Source organism: Oxyura jamaicensis, chromosome 4, assembly GCF_011077185.1.
Source record: "Oxyura jamaicensis isolate SHBP4307 breed ruddy duck chromosome 4, BPBGC_Ojam_1.0, whole genome shotgun sequence".
NCBI lineage: Eukaryota > Metazoa > Chordata > Aves > Anseriformes > Anatidae > Oxyura > Oxyura jamaicensis.
The window spans coordinates 66364731-66376224 of record NC_048896.1 but is presented as its reverse complement, the minus strand read 5'-3'; the positions used below and the strand labels follow the sequence as shown (position 1 = coordinate 66376224).

At 46.0% G+C, this 11494-nt stretch overlaps 2 long non-coding RNA genes across 3 annotated transcripts in view; both read left to right on the top strand.

Annotated features, from left to right (window-relative positions):
• The window catches only part of LOC118166981, a 59690-nt gene that overhangs the window by 24454 nt on the left and 23742 nt on the right, over window positions 1-11494 (top strand). For both annotated transcript variants that reach the window (XR_004750849.1, XR_004750848.1), the window contains one exon: window positions 9639-9778. This is a non-coding gene — a long non-coding RNA (uncharacterized LOC118166981). The remainder of the gene's footprint in view (window positions 1-9638; window positions 9779-11494) is intronic.
• On the top strand, window positions 585-6447 carry LOC118166982. The gene is made up of 4 exons (XR_004750850.1): window positions 585-2013; window positions 2593-2674; window positions 4471-6037; window positions 6143-6447. It is a non-coding gene; the product is annotated as an uncharacterized LOC118166982 (long non-coding RNA).

Here is an 11494-nt window from a genome sequence, read left to right as displayed (position 1 = left end):
AGGGAAGGGAAGGGAAGGGAAGGGAAGGGAAGGGAAGGGAAGGGAAGGGAAGGGAAGGGAAGGGAAGGGAAGGGAAGGGAAGGGAAGGGAAGGGAAGGGAAGGGAAGGGAAGGGAAGGGAAGGGAAGGCAAGGCAAGGCAAGGCAAGGGAAGGCAAGGCAAGGGAAGGGAAGGCAAGGCAAGGCAAGGCAAGGGAAAAAGGGGAGGCTGCTGCTTGTACCAGGAGCACTTCCCCAAACCCACAGCCAACCCCAGTAACTGTTGCTGCTTCTATGGGCATCAGGCCCAGCTCCTGTGAGGTCGGTGGACCCACACTGGTCCTGCAGTTGTGTAGGTAAAACAAAATCAGGGCCCAAGCCTGCGAATTAGGGCCCTTTCCAGAGGGAAAAAGAGCTCCACTCCCAATGCTACACCCTTCCTTTCCAACCTCTCCCCTAAATCCAGGTTACCCAATTCTAACATGATTTAGCTCACAGCTAGCTACCACTTTGAAATGCTTTCCTCCTGTCACCCTTGTCTGCCCTTTGCTATTTCTTAACCGCTCTGTCACATGCCTTGCATTGCATGACTTAATCGTTTGAGACTTTGGACTTGATTTACATATATAAACAAATAAAAAGTTACACACCTGCAGTTGCTTCAGCCAGCTGGCAAATGCCTGAGCAGAAGCTGCATTCCTGGATCATGACATTTAGCAGAGCACCAGACTTACATGAACTGCTCACTGATATAACTATTGGCAGCAGCTAGTGCCTATGCCCCCATTGGCCTTTCTCCCATGAAGGTGAGGTACAGCAAGAGGAAGGCCCAGAGCAGCAAATCCAGCCACCTCTGCTCCTTTTTGCGCAAGCGCCTTGCGTTTGCTCCAGCACATGGCCCAGGAAATCCAACCAGTTTAGCAGGAGTGCTTGGGGGTCTCTGTGCAGGAATTGATATGCAGTTGTATCTGCAGTTGAAAACACAGATAGCAAAGACAGGGCCTGATCCTGAAAAGTCTCTGTCTCTATCTGGTAGATTGCATTGGAAGGGGAGATGAGGGAACAGGAACATTAATGACAAGCCCTGACCTCCTTTAAATCATTAGCAAACCTTCCTTTGCCTTCTGCACATGGGCAAAAACCTCAGCTATTTAAAATCTGAGCCAGGTGGCAGTTGTGGCCCAGGGTACCCCCTTTGTCGCTACCACACAAGCTGTTCTAGCATTTCATCTCCACTGTCAGTTTGTATACAGCTTGACAAAAATGGGTTGCCACTGAGGGCCACAGTCAAAGGTATAAGCTATGTAAGTTTTCTGTACTAACACCAAAGCTTGTCTCCTTGCCTCCTGTCTGGAATATTTTGACACAAATGGTTCCATACATGACAGATCTAAACTTAATGTGGGTCAGAGGCAAACTAAAATCTACAGATAGCTATGGCACTGGCAAAAATCAGAAATTTCTGTCCGCAAGACTGCAGAATGGAAAAATAATATGTTATTAAAGAAGACCTGCATAGTTTCAATGGAACAGTAAGTGCTCAGCACTTTCTGATGAGGGATTTAGACTTGGACATGTGAAGAACTGATGTTAGAAAATGATCAAACATGTTTTTAATGTGTTTTTAACAGTTAACATTTCTTGGCATTGTGTGAAAAGCACTGGTAACTCCTGTGGCAGGAATGAGAGTTCCCACATGTTTAAGGTTGGGTATGTATTTAAACACTTGACTCGATTAAAACTTTGGGGCAGTGCAAGTTTCATTAATAATAATCTAGTGTTTCACCACAGGATACTCTAATTGTTCTTCATCAGGAAGATGTGATCCCAGAGACAGAAAGATTATGCATTTAAGAGGCTGAAATGATAACATTCAAAGCACTACCCTACATGATAATGAATCGCCTGTTCATCCTGTAGACTTTGATGATAGCAAGCAAACTGCATGCATGTTGGGCAGCTGCTTTTGGGGATAGACTTCACCTGGATTACAGCAAATCTCTGGATAGCAACCTATCATGGTTTAGGGATGCACAGTACGTCATGTTACTTCGCTCTTCCAGTTCAATTTTCATAAGACCATTGGGAGCTTTGCAACCTAATAATTAAGCCTCTCAACTCTATTGAGAAATAAGCAAGTAGGAGCAACACAGCCTCTCAGCATAAACAATGGAAAATTTAGATGATTGATTGATGTGATTTTGGGAAATCCTGTGCATAGATGGCATTGCTACCTAGGCCCAGGTGGCAACTGAACTCTTTACCCAATGTGGCTGTCCTTGCCAAGGCGTAACTGTGCAGAAGGTACTGGCTGTGGAGATGCCTTTGGAATTAAAAAACAAACAAACAAAAAACAACAACAACAGATGAAATCAACAGAGATCATGAAGAGAGATGGAGACTTTCTCAGGGACATCTGGGGAGTGCTTTCTAAATCAGCTTTCGTTCTCCCTACCAAACTTCTAACCACCCTGGCCTTGTCTCTGCACTCTACTGCTTGTGACCCAAACACTTTCAGTCAGGAACTGGGCACGAAAGATGTCTGGAGCCAGCGTGCATCCACAGGACAGACCCGTGTGTGGAGTATCTTCCGTGTCTTTGTTCTTCACATTTAGAAAACTGCTCCCTGCCTTGTGTCTTCTAACCTCTGCTGGAGAACTGGCCATCCACTACGTGCTATAGCATGAGGTGAGACAGGTGAGTATCCAGGGCACAAATGACAAAGCAAATCAAATGTGTGATCATCATAGTCCTTTCCAACTGTGGCCATTTACTCCAGTTCCCTGCAGGACAGCCAGGACCAGCCCCTGGTGGCCAGCCTCTGAGAGGACACAGGCAAGGACAGCTGCAGTTCCTTTAGCACTCCCTCCCTGCAAGCTACTCCTCCAGCAGAATTTTATCCCATGTGGCATTTTAAGCTAACATGAAGAATTCTCCTGCTCCTTGTATTGTGAAGGTTTGTAGGCAAAAAATCGTGTTATTAAGAAGAAAAAAAAAAAGGTTGCAGTTGTGCAGATGAAGTGGAACTGAAAGCAAGGTTGTGAAACTGCTAGGAACTAGACAAGTGGGACAGGGCAGTTGCAGAGCACTGAAGGGCTTGCAAAGATCTTACCAGCCATGTGTGCTGCTGTCCAGAGCAGGATGTGCAGAGAGGAGACATCCCCACAGGGTGCTTACAGATCGATGGCATGCAGAGAGCACCTGGTGTGGAGCTGAGCATCGTGGGTGAAGCAATTAACTAGTTAGAAAATACAGGATAAACACGCTAGAATCTGATAGGGGAATACATGACAGAGAGAAGATGGAACACGTTCAACCCAGATGAAGGGCATCCACAGGATACATGCAGAGGGCTGGACAAATGGTAGCCCCTCCACGTGCTGGTCAGCCACAGGCCGCCGCCGTACGCTTATGCTCTCCCATGTCAGCCCGAACAAACATCCCTCCTGTGAAACCTTGCTTGCAGCCTGGCCTGGTGGCAGGGCAAGGCTGGGAGAACTTGGATTAGAAACCAGCTCTGGAGCCCTTGGCTGTGGCCAGAGGAGGAGCAGCTGCCCACTGGGGTACAAGTAGTGGGAGGGGAAGGCCTGGAAGTAGCAACCACTGGCGGCACCTCAGCGTGTCGGCACAAAGCGCCCAGGCACCTGGCTCTGTTGAGTCACCATGACAGCAAACGTGCCCCTCTGCATTGAGAAAAGCTCGGGGATCAGGCCCCCAAGTCAAGCAGCTGCTGTGCCATGGCAGTCGTGCCAGCCAGGAGCAGACATGCTGTGCACAGGGCGAGGAGGCGAGCATGGGGCAAGACTCTTGGGGGTCTGTGCAGGCCAGCGCTGCAGCAATGGAAGCTGAGATGTTTTCCCAGGGCAGGTTAAAGCCGGACAGAAGTCAGCATTAAAGACAGATCTAGAGATAAAGAAGCTGAGATTTACATACATTTACTTCGCCACATCATTCACAAACACACTTTGATCTCAAGTCATCTGTTGCTATAATTACTGAGATATGGTTGATGCAAACACACTTCCCACTGTGGCTGGGTCACTGCAGCGGGGACTTGCTCTTGCACTGACCCAAGTCCAAGTCCTCAGTCCTTTTTCTGCTAAAAGGACTTCATGCTGTGGGTTTTCAGTCAACTAACCTGGGATATCCAACCTTCTTGACCACAGGCAGTTAGCCCTTGACCGTGTGTGTGAAGCCAGCACTGTGGAAAGAGGCTTGGGTGTAAAGGAGAGCTATAGGCTCTTAAGAGCTCATCACTGGCAGACAAACTAATAAGCCATGCCTGGGGGTAGCTCAGGATCAGACAGTTTGGGTGGTTATCTGCGGATGATCACTGCAGCTTTTGATGTTCTCCTGCTGCTGTTTGGACATGCCCACTCAGGGAGCTGTTCCAGAAAAGGCACTCCACGTTACGGTTTTAGCAGAGTAAGACAGGATTTGATCCTCGATGTAAACATGCCTTCAATAAAACAGGTGCATTTTATCTTTTGCAGCTCCCTACCTCACAGCTTGCCTCCGCCAGCAAGGACAGTGCTGTGTTCTTCCTGTGTGCGGATGGCATTCTTACACGACAGGCCACAACATAGGGCTCTTGTCCGGGATACTGTCTGCAGGCTGCTGAGGGCATGCCAATGTGGGGAAGAAAACGCTGCTTCATGAAAAAAGGAGTATGGAAATGATAGGGAGTAAAGGACAACAGCAGAAGAAGGACTGACAATTAGCGCTCAGACACAGACACCTGAAATGCCTGAAGGCCACCCAAAATAAAGACAGTGTTGCTAATTCCAGAGATGGGACCAGAACAATATGTGAATGTCTCTGGGTGCAGCATGGAAAGAACAAGAGGTCTGTGGACACAGCATGCATGCTTAGAGCCTCACTTCAGTAACCACGTGAATGCTAAAACACTTCTGTGTCTCGGCCTGGGTATCTCCCATCTCAGCGCAAAGGCCTTAAACCTTCCATTAAGCATGATGAAGCTTTGCAGAGTTTGTGTGCAGAGCATGACAACATGGTCTGTGCACAAGGGTGGAAAAGAGGATTTGTCCCTTGTTGTTTTCTGTGGGGAGGGAGAAGGTGTTTGAACAAAGAGCTGGTCAGGGAGACCAGACACCAATGGCTTCCTACAGTCTGAGGCATAACATCCCACCTATTTTGTTAGAAATTGCCCTGGTCCTGTCTGAACTTGCTGCTTTTTCTGTCTTTCGTGCCAGTGATAGGAATGACATCAGAAGTGCTGAGTCATGAGCAGATGTGCCTCAGACTCTGCCACGTTAGCCCAAACTCTGTGCCCCCTGGTCTTTTGAAACCTTCCTTCAGCAGGCCTCTGGCACACACATTAAAGGCCAGTTTTTCGACGTCATCTAGTGCCAGTCAAAAAAGATGAGAGCTTTTTAATTGGTTTTATCTGTCTACATTTTATGTTATCAGTGGTTTCCTTTTCTGCTTGCTTGTCCTTCTCATCCATGCAGTTTTGCTTGCTTCTAGGCTGTTTACACTCACATCATGTATGTTAAGAGTTGCCACATGGTGATTTGACTTAAACAAATAATGTAACAAGTAGCACACAGGAAATGAAACAGAAAAATATTTACGGGAAATGTAATTTTGGAGGAACAGGACATTTAGTGAAATTTGTTTCAGATGCTTTGTTTGGAGGCTCTTTTGCTTACATGTCACATCATTTCGTAGGCAGAAGGGGGAATTTCCCTGTGTCTGTAATTGTAAGGTTTTTGTAATAAAACTACAGAAGAGGCCCAAATGGGAGACCTTGAAAGGCCAGGATTTCACAAGCAAAAGGTCCGTGTTGAAAATGCCATGTTAATCCTCAGTGATGTAATGGAGAAACAATTATCTAAGAAGAAGAGCCTTTTCTGGGTTTCTTTTATTCTAGATAAAAATCTGGCTAGCTTGTTCCAGTAAGTGATGGGTGCACAAAGCCTGCAGCTTGCCCCAGGCCCCAATACATCCTCGACATCCTTGAACCTCAGCAGAGAAGCCTGGTGTTTCTGTGATGTAGAGCTGGATGCGAGTTTCTGCCCTTCCATGCACGGCCAGAGGGTAGGTCCTGCCTAAATCGTTCTGGTGTTACTGTCCATCAGCCCCAGTGGGAAGGCCAAGGGAACTAAGGGCAGCTTTAGGCAGTCATCTCATGCAAATCCACAGGGTTATCAGCCTAGCAATGCCATTCACCATTCCTGCTGCTTGAAACCTGAGTCCCATTTTGCTCCCACATGACCCATGGCAACTATGCCACTTGGAAATCAAAACCTCTTCCTGTCTTGGAGCAGGAGATCTCAGAAGGAGCGATGTCCTGGGGGAGGGACCTGACAAAGCGCTGGCCCTTCACTACTTCTTGCTCCTCTACCTCATCCTTCTGTAGATCTTCAGCTTTCTTAGGGCATCCTCAGTCCCCTTCTGTTCCCATCATAACAAGATAAGTAGGATCTCTTACAGGCTCCCTTCTGAGAGCCCTTCCAGCAGAGCAATTCTCCAGTCTCACATCTGTTGTCATGCCCAGGAGTCAAGCTCTTGCTTGCAGGAAACCAGCTCTAGTGTGTCTGTCTTGGCAGAAAAGAAAAACCTGACATTTTTCTGTCCCAATCTTTACTCCCTGAGATGGCACAAACACTTCCCAAAACCAAAATGTTTTTCTGGGACAGGAAGCTGAGATATGGGCTGCAGTCTGGGATCTAGACTTGATATGAGAGCATCTTTCTTCCCTTCAGGTTTCCTTTTCAGAAGGGCTGCCCCTCTTCCCTCATCCTGCCTCCAAAGACTATAATTTTCATGCCTTTTTTTTTTTTGTGTGTGTGTGTGTGCGTGTTACAGTTTCCTTTTCACAGTTATGTTTAACACTGTGTCTCAGGCATTACATGCAATAGAATGTTACTGGCTTTTGACAACCAAGTATTTTCACCACCGTCAAAACAAAACACGAATATTATGGCAACAAAGCAATAACATTGTCAAAGCAAGAAGATCAAGTTCTTTGGGATTCCCTTTCTGTGGGAAACGGTCAGTTCTAGAGTTGTGCTCCTGCTTGACCATGGCAAACGATGGAATGTCACTGCTGAATGAGAAGAGGCTCCATGGACTTGAACCCTCCTGCTTTGCAGATATCTCCAGTGACTGTTAACACAAATCGTTGAATGCGTGTTATATTATCAATGCAAATGCAGATCCCTTCTGGAAGGAAGGAACATCTGAGATCTCTCACACATGAAAACAAAGTGTTGTACCTCACTTTATGTTAGCTTTAAGACAGACCATCACACAACCAAGGTGTTCCAAGCCAAATCTGACCTCTGGCTCTGCAAGGATTAACCTCGCTGAAGATCACACATGTCGTAACAGCCCAGTTACCACCTCTCGGGTAGGAAAGCAAGTGGAAAAGTACTGCCAGGGTACAGTTCCCTCACTCCTTCATCAAGGGCTGATGACACAACATAGCATGCCTGGTATCCTCCATTTCTCAAGCATCCTCTGCACTAGGGAGGGACCTCTTCAAAGTCTGTAATAGATGGAGCTGATAAAGCATGCCCACAGTGGCTACGAGGAGCTGGTAGGTCACCTGAGGCATGGCTCAGGGTGGCAGCATCCAGAATTATGTCACATTTGGTTGATCCAAGCTTCACCGCCTCGATTGCAGAAAAAAAAAAAAAAAAAAAAAAGATAGGATCAAAGCACCTATAAATAGTTTAAGTAAGGAATACTGTTTTTTAGGTCACAAAACAAGCAATTATGTGCCAATAGGAAATTGCCCAAATATTTCCAGTGTGTTTTTCCTTTTCTTAATTTCACCTCCATGGTATGTCTGTTCCAAAGGGTCAATTACATTTCCAAAAGATAAATGTTTCCGTAATTATACTAGCTTCACAGTTAAACTAAAATGTGCCTGCAGTCTGTCACTTGACTAGGGGAAATGCCATGGGCATGGCTAAGGCAGGCCAGGTAAACCCTGAGCATCTTCACCTAATGACTGCCTTTCATTTCAGTTAATTGCTCATCTGCCTTGAGAAACACCACCGCTTTCTCAGGCTACCCAAGAGCCAAGCTTTCTGCATCTGCTCTGTGCCTTGATCATTTCCTGAAGCCTGTGAAGGACCCAGTCTCTGGGGGGACAGCAGGAGACAGCACAGGAACATGGTGGTATCCTGAGCCAGGAGGGACTTTCACTGGGAGAAGAAGGGAGCATTTTAAATATCCATAATCCCAGAAACAAGGCAGGTCAACTCATCTATCTGACACAAGGAGTCTCACCTAAAGAAGAACGATTTCTTTACATTTGAGTCTCAATTTTTAATTCACAGGGTTTGAGATAGTTTGGGAAAATAAAAGGCATGTGATGAAGAAGAAATCTTCTGCAGGGCTCCCTGCAGGTTGGCTCCCTAAATCACCAAGTGTCTGTGAACAACTTGGCCCAAGATTCACTCCGAAGGTTTTCCTGGCACACCCTGCCAGTGTCCACAGGAAACAGCCGTCACATAGACAGCTGCAGGTCACGTTTTCCATCTTGTGTGCAGAAAGGGGTGTGAAAAGCGTGGCATCTGCTTCCAACGTCAGTATCGAGATAGCGAGGAGGTACTGAGCACTGAGCTGACGTCAGGACAGCAGCCTGGCTCTCAGCAGCCTGACGTCAGGACAGCACTCTGCTCTCCTGGGGCTAGAAACCCATGGGCCAGCAGAGCAAGTGTCGTTTCCCTCTCCTTTCTGCTCTGCCCGTGTACTTGTGGGCCCATATCCAGCCAGATGTGCACCTCACACGCTGGCCTCATCAGAGATGGGTCAGCCTGCTCTGAACTGGGGGACACTAACTGGGAGAGAGGTGACAAGGAGCAGCCCACTCCAGGAAACTGTTTATTCATGGCACTGGTCTTGGGAGTTGTGTAAGTCTCTTCCAGCCTCTGTTGCTCCAGCTTCTTTCTTCAATATTTGGTTTGTTTCTAGAGATTTCTTGTGATTCATGAGTCTGTTCTGCAAAAAAAAAAAAAAAAAAAAAAAAAAAAAAAAGCAAATGCAGGAGAAGCCCACCGATGGGGAAAGCCCTGGCCACGGGAAGGACAAGATTAGCAGATGACGCTCAGAGCTCCCACTCATAGGCAGCCCTTCCCTTCCAACAGGAAGTGCTCTCCTGCTTTGAAGTTTATTTGGAAGGCTTTAAAAATACTTACTAATTGCCTTGCATAGACCAAATGGGATACGAGGAACACTTTGCAATGTAAATATGCTCCCTTGGTACACTGAGAATTAGATAACAAGACCAAGCTCATACCTCTCATAGGAAACACAGCCCTGACAGCCAGCTCAGCAGAACTCGCTAAAACACACGCACAGGTTTCTTCTTTGCTTGTCACTACCATCGTCTCTGTCTCCAGGGGCCTTGAGTTACCATTGTGCCTTTATTCATAGTATGTGGTGTATGTAATGAAAACGTGACGTTTGAAAAATGAGGACGCTTAGTATCAGTATGGTAGTTTAATATATCATCTGTAGCACTAGCCAAAGGCCTTTCTCCCAGAGAGCTCTGAAATTCACCAATCCACCTTTGTCATAGACAATCAAAATAAGCTCCTGCTTCCCAGTAAAAGCGTACTTGGAAAGTGACAGAATTAATTGTTTGGCCATTGTAGAGACACAGTCCTTCCCTCTTCTGTTGCAGGGCCTAACCTGTGGCTGTTGGCACTGACACATGGAGCTAGAGCTGTAGCAGAGTCTCCAGGAGGACAGGGAGGTCACGTAGTACAACAAACTGTCATGGAGCCAGGTCCCAGATGGGAGAACACCCATAAACCAGAAAATGTAAGTGATTGATTGTTTCTGCAAGATAAATGTGCATAGAGTTAGCTGGAGCCAGTCTGAACCAACAAGGGCATGCTGGGACAGGGGAGGCATGTGAACAAGGAAATGAAAAATTGACTAGTAAGAGTGGGTGGATTTCAGGAAAGATGTGTTACTCTTGCAAGGTGAGATGGGATGCCAGACAGAAAAGCGTGGAACTATTGTCCCAGCCAACTTCTTCCTTGGCCACACTTATAGCTATTTTACCCTATCCATAAAATATGGACTCTATCTATTGCCCTGTAATCTCAGTCAGATTTTGGATCCATGCAAAGGAATAGAAAAAAAATAGGAGCAAGGGTGTTTTTTGTAAGTGGTAATTCTCAAAACATCACAACCCAGTTCAACAAAGAAATTTTGCCTTCCTGCAGCTTGTGGGCTTAATTCCCTGTCCTTGTCCCTCAGCCAGCCCTGAATGCCCCAAGGCTATGTCCCAGCTGTCCCAAGCTGCCTAGCTGGCTGGCAGAGAGACCAGAATCAGGTCTTCAGTGGGGAGGGAACCTACCAGTTAGAGGAAACTGGTCGGAGGAGATATCAAGGGCTGTTTTTTCACTCATCTGATATGCTTCTCTAGAACTAAGGGAATGAACGTCACTCACATTCAGTCATTTGCAAATAATCAACCTAAAGTAAACCATCCCCAGTTACTTCTCCTTCAGGTGTAAGCAACTTCCAGGTCCTGGCTGGGTGGGGGATTTCCTGTCTGCATTTAGTTTGTACTTCTTCCAAGGCTTGCGGTTTGCAGGGTGGTTCGTGCCTTCCATTAACACCCGCTGGATGTTTAACTGATTTTTAATTTTACAACTGGGGAAGTGAATCCTGTCTTCTGCAGCTGGCAGAATCCATCCTGGCAGCTGAGTCTGTGCCTTCTTCTACCTACCGTGAACCAGAAGGTTTGCTCAGTTTTGTTCCATGAATACTGCTGTGATAATAAAGAAAAGAAAGTGAGATAGATACAGAATCACACAAGAAAGGTAGTAATGGAACAAATGCCAACAAAACTCTCTGGCTTTCACATGTGACTGCTTCATGTTGGCCTATTTTCAGTTGAGCATCATTTGCACCTTGGAGTCTGGTGGAGCTGGGGAAACAGCATCAACTTGGAAGTGATGCATTTCCCCACTTGAAAGCTTCACAGATTTCTTTGTAGATATATTTTAACAAGCTAGGTCAAGAAGGGCATTTTTGTTAAGGATGAACAACCCCCCCCCTCCCCCTCCCCCCCAAAAAAAGAAATGAAATAAAATATTTGTTTTTTGCCTCAGCCTGAAAGCATGTTGTGAAGAGAGTGAAAGGAAGACTCATAAGAATTTTGGTGTTCACCAGAGCATTTCATTTTTCCAACCTCTAATCCTGTCTGTTTTCATCATGAACACATGTCAAAAGGAAAACATTTAAAGGGTTTCCTTGAAATCAAATGACATGAAAACAAAGTGAAACTGAAATGAAAAATGTCACTCTCCCAGGTCCTTAACTCAGTCTAACTAATATTTGCCAAATCCAAGTTAAAATCCTTGTTTGCTGAAAGTGTATTGCTTTGAGTGTATAAACAGTTTTGCAGATTAAAATAATATTAGTTCAGCCACCAAAGTATTTATATATTTTCTTGCCATAGTTTCTTCTCAAGCATCAAGCTACAGTATCAATCTTTACAGTTTTGACAAATGCTAAGCCACA